The sequence below is a fragment of the Anthonomus grandis genome, chromosome 12 (assembly GCF_022605725.1).
Source record: "Anthonomus grandis grandis chromosome 12, icAntGran1.3, whole genome shotgun sequence".
NCBI lineage: Eukaryota > Metazoa > Arthropoda > Insecta > Coleoptera > Curculionidae > Anthonomus > Anthonomus grandis.
Window position 1 is genome coordinate 19,186,295 of NC_065557.1, and position 14,395 is coordinate 19,200,689.

The window sequence follows — 14,395 nt, forward strand, 5'->3', positions numbered from 1 at the left end:
ACAGGGTGCTTTTCGGACTGTCTTAAAATCGGAACTATTAAACCCTTATATAAAAATGGCGATAAAACAGAAATATCAAATTACAGACCTGTCTCACTTTTGTCAACATTTTCAAAAGTGTTTGAACGATTAATTAAAAAAAGAATGACAAATTTCTTAACTAAGTTTAATGTATTATCAGACTTGCAATTTGGTTTCAGGGAGGGAAGATCTACGCAGGATGCAATTAAACTTTTAACATCACAAATATCTGATGCACTAGATAATAGTGAAGCTTGCTTATGCCTGTTCGTGGATCTTTCTAAGGCATTTGATACTGTCTGTCATGAGATACTCTTAAGAAACTACACAGCTGTGGACTCCGAGGCAAAGTTTTCGATTTGCTTAAAAGCTACCTTACAAATGGAACGCAGCATGTTGACTTTAATCGAACCATAAGCAGTGAAAGAGATGTTAGATATGGAGTACCCCAGGGAACTGTGCTGGGTTCTTTACATTTTACGGTTTATGTAAACGACATGCTTAAGCTTAAACTAAATGGAACGCTGGTTAGTTTTGCAGATGACACCGTTTTACTCTGTAGATCAAAGTCTTAGCAAATTTTAACAACTCAAATTAAAAAAGACTTTGTGGAATAAAAAAACTGGTTTCAACACAATAAATTAACTTTAAATATACAAAAAACTAACCACATGTCTTTTGCAACTTACAGAACTTCCCTTCAAAGGCTTGGCAACATTAAGATTGGGAATTGTGAAATACCCGAAGCAACATCTTTTAAATATCTCGGTATTAAAATTGACAATTTGTTGAAATGGGACCTTCATCTCGATGAAATGGTTCAGAACTTAAGGGGACTTCTCTCAAATTTTATGTACCTTCGAGACTTTTTGACTACCGAACATCTAAAAATTGTATATATGTCTCTTGTACAAAGTCATTTAGTTTATGGTATTTTGGGATGGGGAAGCGTTTCTGAACACATATACAAAAATTAAAATCAATTCAAAAATGGTTTTTAAAAATCATTTTTGGCAGAGACAGAATATATCCCACTGATAACCTCTTTTCTGAAGGTAAGATATTAGATTTGCGTCAACTCTATTGTTTAGAAATCCTTAAATATATAAATAAAAACAAGATAGAGTTAAATATCAACCAAAGAACCAAAATTCATCTATTAGACAAAACAACTTGGCATATCCAACCACGACTCGTAAAACTCATGGACAGAGGAGCTTAAAATATTTTGCTCCGAGATTGTATAACATGCTCCCAAATGATATAAGGATGATTGAAGGCTTTAACTCTTTTAAACGCAAAGGCAAAAACTGGTTTATCTAAATTTGACATTTACCCGATTATGTAACCACAAATCACGCACAAGTGCTTATAGTGTGCTTCAGTGATATTTCTAAACGTTTATATTTTTTATTTATTGTATTGGTTAATAAGTATATTATGTATATTGTTTAATAAAAGTTATTATTATTATAATAATAATAATAATAATAATTATTATTATTATTATTATTATTATTATTATTATTATTATTATTATTTTTATTAAATGAACTTAATTCTTTTTCTAATTATTATTATTTAACCCCTTGCGTGGTTGTGTGGTTGTTTACCTGTTAAAAAGTAAACGGAAAAAACCTCTACTAACTTACTGCTATTAACTTATTGCATTCTTGAATGTTGTTAATATACTTTTTTTAATACTACACCGTTTTAATGTTGCTATTTTGTACTTTTGATTTCAGTTCTTTTTCTAGTGTATTAGTGATCTGATAAAGTTTTTTTTGCTTATGACCATTATAACAGTTATATTTTCTGTAGTATACCGAATTGCTTAAGAGCAATTGCCTTTTAGTTGCTGTGTTAAATAATTTAAAAAGTTTAATAATAATAATAATAATAATAATAATAATATAAAAAGTCTTAATTTATTATTATCGATTATTATTATCGATTATCCTATGTTGGTTTTGTTTGCCTATTTACCTAATTAAATCAGAAAATATTTAAAAATACCTTCTCTAAAGTTTTTATTTGTAGGTGAGCTGACCAAATTTGTAATACTTAAAGATAATAATGTAGTCAGCATATTTAATAAAGTAAAAATAATTTTTAATGAGAACTTTACTTAGAGTACAGAACTTAGTTAGGGTTTAGTCAAAGTTTCTTTCTTCTATTGCAAATATAGAAAATGCTTCCTAGATTCAAATTTTCTGAGATAAAATCGCCTTTTAACCCTGGACATAAAACAGTATCTTAAAAATTTTAATACAATTATAAAGACTTAATATTATAAGCACAATATTAGAATTCGGCAAATCGGATGGACGAGAAGTCTAAAACTATAACTCTATTTAGTGACCTCACTAAAGCCTTCGATGTAGTAGATCGTAATAATTTATTGCAAAAACTTGGCAACGAAGAGTGGTGAATTAATAACTAATATTCACAGATTCATAGACATCACAGATCAAGCAATATTTTAAGTAGTAAAAAAATTTTAAAAATAAGCTAAAAGAATAAAATCGCGAGGTTTCTTAAAAATTATTTACTTAATATTTTCTATTAGTAGGATCAATGTATGCTTTGCGGACGACACTGCGATCATATTTAAAGCAGATATAAGAGTAAACTTAGATTTATTGGAATCAAATTGTTAATATTTAACTATAAACAAAACTAAGTATATTTTTCTGAATTCATCGTAAAGCATTATATTTACGTGTTTCTAATATTAAAGTATTATTAATATTGTTAAAAACCAAGAATTTATTTTTTTCCTACTATTGCTCACTATTGGCCAAAACTAATAGAGTGGGACGTAAAATGACTTGCTACTATTAGGAACACCTTTCAACGTAAGACCTAGTAGTGACCTTAAACATGTGTAAAAAGTATATGAGTGTATTAAATAAATATATTAATTTCGATGTAAGGAATGTACGACATATTTAACTTAATTTATACAAGAAATATACTTTGTAGTTAAGTCTTAAAACTCTTTTAAGATATTATAATTAAATCTGCAATATACTACTCTATTCATTAGAACATATAAACATGTGGGAGTTGAAACAGGCACGTAATCAACCTGAAATAACAAACAACCACAAAATGTCCTTTGTTATTCCTAAGGGCCTTCTATAGTACTCTACCTTTATTGCCCAGAAATATCACACAATTGTCCTGACAAATGTTCGCCAAATGTTACCGTGCTGTGCGTACGTAGCTGTTTAATACAAAAACTTCATGAAGGGTGCATAAAGAGATGCTGTGTACCTAAGCTGCCCTTATAGGGCTCACCGGAACACTATTTGTATACGGGGTGAAATTTTTCATTAAGATTTTGAACCGGTGGCTGCAAGATGTTTTGCACAATAGTCGTGAGTTTTTATCTTTTAGTGGGTGGACTTTTGAAAAAGGTGATTAGAAACATCAGAAAAAATAATAAATAGCCAAGGTAGCATAGTGGGTTAAACATTTTTAATGGATTTCCGTACTTAAAATATATGATTTATTAAAAGTTATTCCTAAGTTAGTAGGTTTATCTTGATAGCTATATTAATTTGCATATTTATCTTTCAACTCAATTATAAAATTTTAAAATCGGATCATTTTTATGTGGTCATAAAAATTTAATACAGTATTCTAAATCTAAAAATGAAAATACTTTTTTTAATTTTATATGCCTTAGCTAATTATTCCATTACCTATTCTAGTACATTTCTTGTTAAATTATTCTATACAGTGCATACCCGATAAACGTAATAAATTTATTTTAAATTCAGGTACTTTTTGCTTCTTTTATTTTCGAACATATCTATTAGCATTGTTACTTACGGGTTTTTTGCAATAAAAATATTCTATACTGGCTACCTCAAGTAGAAACTGTAGCATCAATATAAATTATGTTAAATAGAACGCCCGGTATATCATGACATTTTACAATTCTACGATACATTTTGGATGATGAATTTTTTGCTTTAAATCATCAACATTATTTGGCCTATTCACATAATTACATAAACTTTGGACTTCAAATAGCCCCATAAAAAAAATCTAATCTAATTAGTGGCCACTTAATAACAATTAATATAACAAATATACTCACAAATACATAACAAACCGTTATCAAGTTTTAAAATAGGAACTGTTAATAATAAGGTCTACTTACTTTCTAAGAAACATAAAAACTTCATGTTGGCGTCATAGTTTCTAGTTGAGGTACCCTGTATAGATATAGTTTATTTTAAAATTCGCGCAAGTGACAATACTAATCGGTGTGTCTAAAAAATTAAAGAACGGAAAAATACCTGAATTTTACATAAATTTGTTCCTTTTATCGTGAATGCATTGTATTTCAAATGTGTCTTTAAGGACTAAAGGAAAATGAAAGATCTTATATACTAAATTATTAATTTATACAAAGGGATCAGTATTTAAGACCTATCTAACTCTACTAGTTTTTCTCACCTAAATGACCTGACATTAATTAAAACTAAATTTGCAAATACCATTATAAATTTAATAAGAAAGCCAATAATGTTAAAGCTAATAGAGACTAAAGTAAAGATATCTACAATTATTGCGTTGCTATCTAAACTACAGAGAGATTCAGAAACAGTACCACTACCTACCAATAAGTAAAATATTGTAATATGTACCTGCTAACTATTTATTTATGTATGTCATGAGAAATCTTTTAGAACTATCCAACACAAGTATCTTAATATTTTGTAGCTTCCAAGACTTCTAAAAAAAGCACAAATTAAGCAGGTCTAATAATATTAATAATGAAAATATGTAAGGAATATAATATAAAACAGGACTCACAATGTGTCTTAGTACCTTTATACAAAAAACTTTCTCTTCAAGAAAGCACAAATCTTCAATCAACAGAGAATAGAACTATGCAATATTTGAACGCTAAAAAAAATGTTATAATAAAAACTGAACTGAATGATCTTATATCAAACCAGAACAATAACCTATACCAATCTCAAAAAAACATAAAAATATCTAGAGTGCTCAACTATCAACACCAGGTGAATATATTTCCAATGCATGATGGATAGGTGATGAACCACAAAAATGCGAAACGCATAACCAAATGGAGCACAAACCATTCATGGTTGAACATGTTTCTGACATCGTTAGAAGACTCCAAGACTATTGGATTATTAAATTATGGTTAACACACCACCACTCAACCGTTCGATTTAATGATCTTCTTATGAGAGCACTTTGAAAATTCGAAAAATCTTTTTTTTGACTTAATCCTATAATATGCCGCAGTTGCTGACGGAAAGTACCACCTACCTGTTCAATAGACAGACTAATTAAACCAAATCTTTAAAATAGTGAAAAAGTTTTCTGGTGACATAGGAATGACCTTTAGATTAGATAAATCTCTTATGGTTAATATAGTTGAGGGTATATTAAAAGCAGGTAATTTTCAGATTATGGATAGATCATTGAAAAAATGGACACCGAATAAACTTTCGAAGTGTAGGAATAATCCAAACTCAAAGAATAGTGCGATTGAGCGGTATGAAGGTTATTCTTTTAAATATAGAGGGAAGAGAAATGGCAAACAACTAGACCAGCAAATTTTTAACTCGTGATCATTCTTTTTAAGATGGTCAAAACATCATAAATTAATCAAGTTATAATATATGAAGTGGACGACTCAACACCGCTTAAACTTCGGAAGCTCCAGGTACAAATTCATCAAAATACGGAGCAGAATTAGGATGAAAACTGGATTCCTGACAGAAAGTCTTCACTTTGCAGGATATACAAATTTAAGTCAGGAACACTGAAATTTGTTTTAGGTGATCAAGTAATTGAACGAGAATACTTGACAACGAGCTAACAGGAAAAGTAAAACATTTACTTACTACAGAGTAAGCTAACAGATAAGATATTGTATTACAACTATCGATAAAAAGCTACATAAAAAACCGAGATAATAAGTTTAAAATTAGTAATTTAAGCTAAGACAAGATAAATGTAAAATGATAAAAAATATGTAACGATAAAACGACGAAATAAGCCACAAAAAACTTAAATATAGAATTAAAATAGTAAATATTAAACACAAGCCCTGTACTAAGACAATACATGAGCTTTTAGGTTTTTTTAAAGTCCTTCAATGTATCACATTACATGTAAAAACTATGTAATATCAGATAAAGCAATCTAATATATACGAATAAAGCAAAAATAAGATTTCGACGAGTCTCCTATTATATCCAAAAATATTTGATATGTTTATTTTAAAAATGCTACTGTTAGTGGCGGTATATTTGGATATACAAAAAACCACGTGAGTTGAAAACCCATTTTTGATGTTAAGTTATGTTTTTTAAAGAAACACTCTCTATATATTTAAATATTTCAAACTCATTTAAAAAAAATCCTGAAACTTAGCCATATCTTAGTGCTACAATATTGATAGTTAAAAGGTAAAATTGACAGATTTTATATGAAGAAAAATTATCTATACTTCTTTTAGCCATCTTTGTGTAAATAAAAGTTGAAAATCTAATAATCTTGCTTGTATAAGTAATACATTGTATATATCAAAAATTTTTCACATTAAATTTAGTTATTACAATGGTAAAATTCTATTTACCTACAAACCTTTAAAAAACATAAAATAGCCTTTTGTTTTATGGCTACTTTTGTCGCTTCCCTCGTATAAGGGGATTCAAGAGAGGTCGTTACGGGACCTGCTTAAATCCCATTCTCTTCCTGGGAGGTGTTTCGATTATTGAAAGCATTTGACACCATCTGTCCCACACAAGGTTGAAATTTAAGCGTTTTTGTGTACCTTATTTTATTGTTATTCCCATGCCAGTGCCTGGCGTCTCGCCTCGATGTCTGTTAGGTGATATTTAATATTAAAATATGATGTGCCTTCTGCATAGTGGTTGTTTTTAGATGTAAAAAATATTGGTTATGTTTTTATTTTTTAATGGATTTATTTATACGTTTTAAGTATAAATATGACAGGCAAATATAATTTTTTTTTAAAAACTTTAAGTCTTTATTTCGTTATGAAAAGAAAAATAAAGAAAACAACTCACAGCAAAAAAATGCCGCCCTGAAGTACTTTATGGCAGCTAAAATATCGAAACTTTCTCTCAAGATCAAGGTTTGTAAGTTGTATTTGTGTAGAAGGTGAAATATAAAGCTTGATGGCATCTCATCTGCATATGCGAACTTACACCTACTTATTGATTGTATTTACTTGGAAATGTTGAAAAAGTCCTTTATATTTTTTTAAGCCTTACAGTCTAAGGATCTTACTATAGCAAGCAAAATTTGAGAAGATTAGTTTTGAGTCATCGCATCTTATATAATTTTCACTTTCTTTAAAGTATCATCTATAACATACAATTAGACACTGAAAAATATTTTTACACTTTTTGAGATTAAGCGTCATTTTTACGTATTAGAAGTACTTACGGACGTCGGCGTCGCCAAAAGAGTGGTGCAAGGAAGGCTGTAGAGAGCCCTAAATATAAAATAATCAAATGAAACTGCAAGAATAGTAAAAAATAAGTACTTTAAGAATTGCATTGCATTTTGTACTATTCTATGTATAAAGTATATTTTTTTAAATTGGGGGAATTTAATTAATAGTCGCAGAGACATCTGCAAAAAAAAACAAAAAAAATGTATTTTAATTCTTTTAGAGTTAAGACAGTTTATAAGAAAAATATATTGTATAGATATTCTTTGCATTAGAATACATTTTTACATATAAAATTTATTATTACAATATTATACTTATAATAATTGTACAATTGTAAATATCAGTAGTATCCATTCCATTCACTTATTTATTCAATTATTTCCAAAAAAAATATTATAATTAAAAGTTTAGTATGTTACAGACAAAAAAAAATTTAATTAAACCTCAAATGCTTGGAATAAAATAAAAAAATACTGCAAATACCTATAGATATGAAAAATTACTTATATTTCCTAAAAGATACGTCGAATGAAATGAACCTAAATAAAAACAAATATTGCTCAGGAAAGCCAAGATTTTGCGATTAATTCGTTCCAATGCTTGCAAGAGCTCAAAGATACTATAATAATAAAATTGACTGTTATTATCTATAGGAGATATTTAAAATGCTGTAAATGCCCTAAATAAAAAATAATTTTTAATTCCTGTGACCAAACCAGAAAAGTACTGAAAAAGCCTCTAAATACAAAAAGTATATTAAATTCCTACAAATAATAAAAATAACTTATAAATAACAATTATTCAAATACAAATTAAATTAAAGTTTTGGTTAAAAACCTCATTCTTTAAGATTAGCTGAAAATGGAATAGCACGAAAATCTATAATTAGAAATAATTTATTAAAATATATTTAATCATAGTATAACCAGATAAAAGCTATTCTCAAGTCCATTTAAGTAGATAACAGGCTTTTAGCAAATATTATTTTGACAAATAAACTTATAAAACTATGCATTATTTAAATTAAAACATAGTAAAAAGTAATAATGCAAACTTAAATAAGTCTCATTTTTCCATGATGACCCATTTTTCTTCCTCTCTAAAATAAATAAATAAATTAATTGTATTTTATTGCTAATAGTCCACTCACTTACTGAAAATACAAAATGTAGCAAGATTTAAAAAACAAAAAAGTTAAACAATAGTTATTACAAATGTTTAGATATTTTACAGCTACCATAATAAGAATTCAAAACATTCTAGGCGAAGAAAAAGTAATATAATACACAAATAAATAATAAAAAAGCAAATGAAATTCTTTTAAAATAACAACTTTTAGACGTGCATTCTACGGTTTTTTTTGTAATAAGTAAATCTTTTTAAGAAAAAAATAATAACTACTTTTAATTTCGAATTAGAATTGTTAGCAATAGTATGCAACTTTAACCGAATGCTTAGTATATTAAAGTAAATACTTACAGAACAATATATGTATTGGGTTAACTAACTTGTTTCTATTTGCTTACAATATCAAAAGATAGGTTTTGTTATACCTGTTTATGGAGCCATTAAAGATAATTTATATTTGTATAAAATATAATTATTTTGCATTATCTACTGTGGTATCGCCGTATTATATTAATTGTATTTGCTTAGGTATCTTTAAAAGTTATAACCGCTGACTTTAAAGTTATTAGTACTCAAATGACCTAGGTGATGTAAGGCTATATGGTCAACTTGTGTAAAAAAAAAAATGTTGGATTTACCATACAGTGTTGCGTTGGTATAGGTAAGTAAACTAATATTTTTTTATAATAGTTTTTCTCTTTTTAAGTGTTGAATTTAATCACAGAAATTGTAAAGGTATAGTACATAAGAACGTATTTTTTTTCTTTACCGCTTTTTGAGCACACAGGATTTATTTTAAATTTATATTAGTAAATCGTATAAGATAGTAAATGTTCGAACTGGAGATCTTTTTAAGCGTGTTCTTACTTTTTTCCACTTAGACCTTATCGAATATCAATCAATTAGTTTAGGCACTAACACAATATTAGCTTATTTAAAACTTTAATATATCGATATTTAAGTTATATTTATTATTTATAGATAAAAGAAATTTTATTGCGTTTGAAGAAAAGAAAAAGTAGTTCCTTATTTTTTTTTATTATTTTATATCATAAAAAGTTTAGTATTTTCAAAATATCCACCACACATTTATATATTTCATACTGCCGCTAATATTAATTTATAACTTTTTTCTTTTACCTCACCCTAAATAGATTTTTTGTAGCAAAAAAAATCTCCTTATTTCTCAGATAAGTATGTAAGTATGTATGTAATGAAATAAATTTGAAAGACAGAGTAACACAATTAATTAAGAGCCTGGCATATACGAGTACTTTTAAAAACATTTAAGTAAATATTTACAAGTAATTAAAAATCAATTACCTGTATAAACAGAACTTTGAGACATGGTATGTTAAAAAAAAACACATAATCTAATGCCGTCAACAATCGTTTAATCATAAATCCGTGAAAGTGAACATTTTTAATCAAAAAAATTATTTAAACCTAAAATATGTTAACTAAAATTTTCAAATAAATGAAATTCAAAGTACAGAAAGTAGCTCGCGAAAATAATTTTGTAATTCTGTAGAATATTTTGTTGGTCAGTTTGTTTATTTACGTTAATAAATTGATTAATAAAACATGATTCCAATAGTTTTTTTTTTTTGTGAAAATAATTTAAAATTAAGCTTAAGACCAGTGTTTATGGTATACTCACATAGGCTAGAATGATAAATAGAAATAAATAAATAAATAAACGTTTATTTAGCACTTGGCTAGCTTAAAGCTATTACATAATTATAATACCTATACTTATTGTAATTATAAATATTAGTTGTGATTATGATTTAATGTGGTTACATACATGATATTTATTTATGTTAATGAAACCTTTTATAAAGCAATTAGGTTTGACCATGTTTGACAATGTATGAAACACAGTTTATCATATACTACATTAGAAATATTCAAAAGATGAATGGACTCTTTTTTAAATATAGAAAAAATGGAGCGTGTAAAATAATAGGTCTTAAATTTTTTAAAGAAATTTCTTTTTCAAAGCAGCTGCACCACTGCTGGACAATTAGAAATTCTGCATAATCTTATTACCATTTAATCTAATTATCGGTATTAAAGTATTTTCGCAAAGTGAATTTTTGGTTATTTTATAGATTTAGTAATTGCTTGCTATGTAATGAAAAAAATTAGTATTTAAAAAAGAATTAAATTTAATAAACAGTGGACACAATAATTAATAGTTTTTATGTAAAAAAATCTACAATTAATTATTAAAACGTATTAAAGCAAAACTTTTCTTAGTTTTCCCTACAAAAATCTTTTTCAATTCATTTTCTCCAATTAATTTAATTTAGAGAAAATCCACAAGATAAGTAATCCTTACGACAAATTAAAATTCGTATTTTAAAACTAAATTTAGGCGTTTTAGGGAAGTTGTCACAACATAGCACAACTCTAGATATTTTTGCATATTTTTTTAATTTATAGCTGTTACAGAGTTTATTACAAGCATCTTAAAATGTACAAAATATTTATTGTAATTTTAAAACAGTGGAACTAATATATCTTTTTCAGCATTGTAATAATAGATAAAACTATGCGTAGAAATATTAATATACTTTAATTCTTCTTAATTCGCGTGGTAGTTTTATTTTATTTATATTTTATTTGTTTGTGTTCGGCATAACGTTTAAGAAAAATATCAGTTAAAAAATACTTATATGTTTAAACTCGACAAGGATATGGCGTACTATAATTTACTTATAGTAAGTTAGATGCAGTGTTTTGCGCTCAAAAAATTTTCTGCAAGAGTTGAGTATAAAGTAAATGTTGGTACCAGTTTTGTGGCTTACCAATAATAGAAAGCCCTTTTTTTGATCCGACATTAAAGAAAAGCGTAGTACCATATATGTCGTTTGTTTTTAGCTTTTTATTTTGATTACATAGCTGCCGCTGCCTGTTAACTAGAGATGTTGAAAAAGACACATGATCATGTAATTAATCTACTCTCAATGTACGTGGCAAAAATAATGTTTTCAATACCAATATATGTGAAAAGTTTTAATTCCGATATAAAACATAATAATATAATAAAAGTAACGACGCATGCAAAAAAAAAATCAGATTTGAAATAAAAAATGAGCTTACAAAATGACCCTTTGCCACTGTAATGTGTAAAGGAGAAAGGCGCAGATCATCAAGATCCTAAAAATCTACAAAAATTCTTAATATCTTTTTGAGACGGGTGTGTTCACTGTTCATGTTCTAGTTTGTCGTAGAGTCATAAGGCCTTTAATAGAACATTTATTTATATTATTATTATCATATTTTATTTTTATCTTTAAACTTATTATTGGTACACAGATTTATTATATTATTAAGTTAAAAATGTATTTTAGATAAACTATGGTAAAAAGAAATCCATTTGTTAATTTAACATAAGTAGAAAATATATTTTCTAATAATAATGAGTAAATTTATATCACATAAGTTAATGATACATTTTTCTTAATAAAGCTCATATTATCTTATACAACAAAATTGTCAATAGTTTTATAATACATATATAATCTATATCTATATCTATATTTAACGGTTTAAGTGCCTTATTATGAAATAAAAATCCACAAATAAACGATTAAATAAGATAATAGTTAAATAGTTAAATTTAATAGTTAGATTGAAGAAGGTACTGTTGTCATCTATAATAAAATTATTTTGAAAAAATGCCCCCGTTATCTTTGTTTGGCAGAAATTCTTACTTCGAAAATGATTTGGACTTAAAAACAGCTTTATTTATAAGTTTTAGATACTTTTATATTTATATTAAGACTTATGCTGACTCCAGCAAGCTAGCTTCAGTTAATTAAATTCTTTTTTCCAATGCCAACTTAAGTCTAACTATTTTTACAATTGAAAGAAAAAATTTACTTAGTCACATATTATAAAAAAAGTCTTTTTGAAGTACACGCACCATTTCCGCAAAACCATCTCGTATCTCGAAAAAAAAAATCTCTGTGGCTTACCCAACAAAGAACTATATGTGTCTTAGAAACAAAGCACTTTATAAGTACAAAAAACAGATAACCCTTGAATATTGGGAGGATAAAGGAGCTTGCTTAGAAACCAGGTTACAATTACAGTAAAAACTGCAAAAAAAAAACTTATCTTATTCGAACATAATGATCGATAATCATAAAAATAATTGGAAAGTACTTAAAGATTTAAATATATACTGTAACCTTAAAATAGAGTACCTCCTAAACAAATATTTTGTTGATGCGGCTACTTCTGGAAGTCCTAATAGCCTACCAGATACCTTAAAATTTTAGGTATCGGCTAAATTAGGTATTATTATTATTATTAGGCAGCTGACTCTAATTTGTCTTAAGTAGACATCACTGATATGGAAAAAGCATTAATCTTCATAAAATCGCAGGCCATTGGTACTGATGACAATGGAATTAAAATCCGTTGTCCGCATATATTGCCAATAGTTTTAGACTTATTTAATTTCTGTATTAAAACACATACGTTTCCTGACTTATGGAAATGTTCATTTCTATTACCGATTCCAAAAGTACTAAATCCTACCGAACGCCTTCGGCTAATAAGCATTCTGCCAACCATGTCAAAGATCCTAAAGAGAGTTTTGGACTTTCAAATCCATACTTATGCTACACACGAAATATTACCATCTTATACATACAGTCAGGATTCCGCAAAGATTGTAACTGCCCTTCTTAAAGTCACAGACGATATTCTGAAAGCTGCTCATTCTAGTAAGCTTAAGGTTCTCGTTTTATTGGATTACTCCAATTCATTTGACAGGCTTAATCATGAGTTACTTTTAGCAATCTTGCAATACTTGGGGTTCAGCGCTTATGCTCGTCTTTTGATGAAGAGTTATCTAGCGGGGCGGTTCCAGTCTGTTAAGCTCAATGGGCAAAAATCTAGTAAATTGCATATTCTTAGCAGGGTGCCCCAAGGATCAATCCTCGGACCTCTTCTTTTCACGCTATACAATTCCTAACAGTGTACTTACCTTAAATACTGATGTATTCATCTTTAGACCGATGATTCGCAAATTTAGCCTTACTTTTTACCTGAGGAAATCTTAGAAGCTAACAATAAAATTAACGAGAACACTCTCTGACACATTGCTTAGAGTTAAATACGACATGGCAGGTTCTCTTATTCGGGCGTACTTCTAGGCAGCAGTTTTTGAATTAGCTTAACATTCTGGTTGGTACAAAATTTTTGATGAATTTGAATATTCCAATACTTACCTTATATAATAAGGTAAGTATTAGAATAATACTTACCTTAATACCTAATACCTTCTCATCGTAACTGCATAAGAAAGGCATTATTTAATCTTAAAATCATATACAATCAGAGTCATTTATTAGATGTCAAACTAAAAACTCTATTATGTACTAGCCTAGTTCTTTTGCAATGTGGATTTTGTGACGTAGTGTAAGTACAGTTCTTGTCCCTTAAAACAAGACCAGATGCGTATTCAATGTATCGAACAGCACTGTATTCGTTTAATCGGATGTATAAGAAAATATCATTGTGTGTAACTTCTATAATGTAACTTGTAAAGATGAAAGAAATCAGATGGATTTCCATGAAAAAAAAACTACTTTATAGCAGGGGCGGCGCGTCGGTATGGCCTGGGCTCCCCCGATCAGAAGAACATTCATTAAGAAACTAAAAATTATTAAAATTGTGTTTAGTGTTTCTATTAAATATCCAAACGGTAAAATCTCTCTGAAACTCTAAATTTTCGTGAAAAAA

The 14,395-nt window shown here is 27.8% G+C and overlaps 1 protein-coding gene and 1 long non-coding RNA gene across 5 annotated transcripts in view; one reads left to right on the plus strand and one right to left on the minus strand.

Moving 5' to 3' along the window:
- The window catches only part of LOC126743339 (zinc finger protein 1), a 218,059-nt gene that overhangs the window by 165,468 nt on the left and 38,196 nt on the right, over positions 1-14,395 (plus strand). The window lies entirely within an intron of this gene.
- LOC126743342 (uncharacterized) overlaps positions 1-14,395 on the minus strand; it is a 186,817-nt gene that overhangs the window by 149,551 nt on the left and 22,871 nt on the right. For 3 of the 4 annotated variants that reach the window (XR_007662833.1, XR_007662835.1, XR_007662834.1), the window contains exon 2: positions 7,495-7,543. The exons of the other annotated variant lie outside the window; for it this stretch is intronic. This is a non-coding gene — a long non-coding RNA (uncharacterized LOC126743342). The remainder of the gene's footprint in view (positions 1-7,494; positions 7,544-14,395) is intronic. 4 annotated transcript variants of the gene reach the window in all.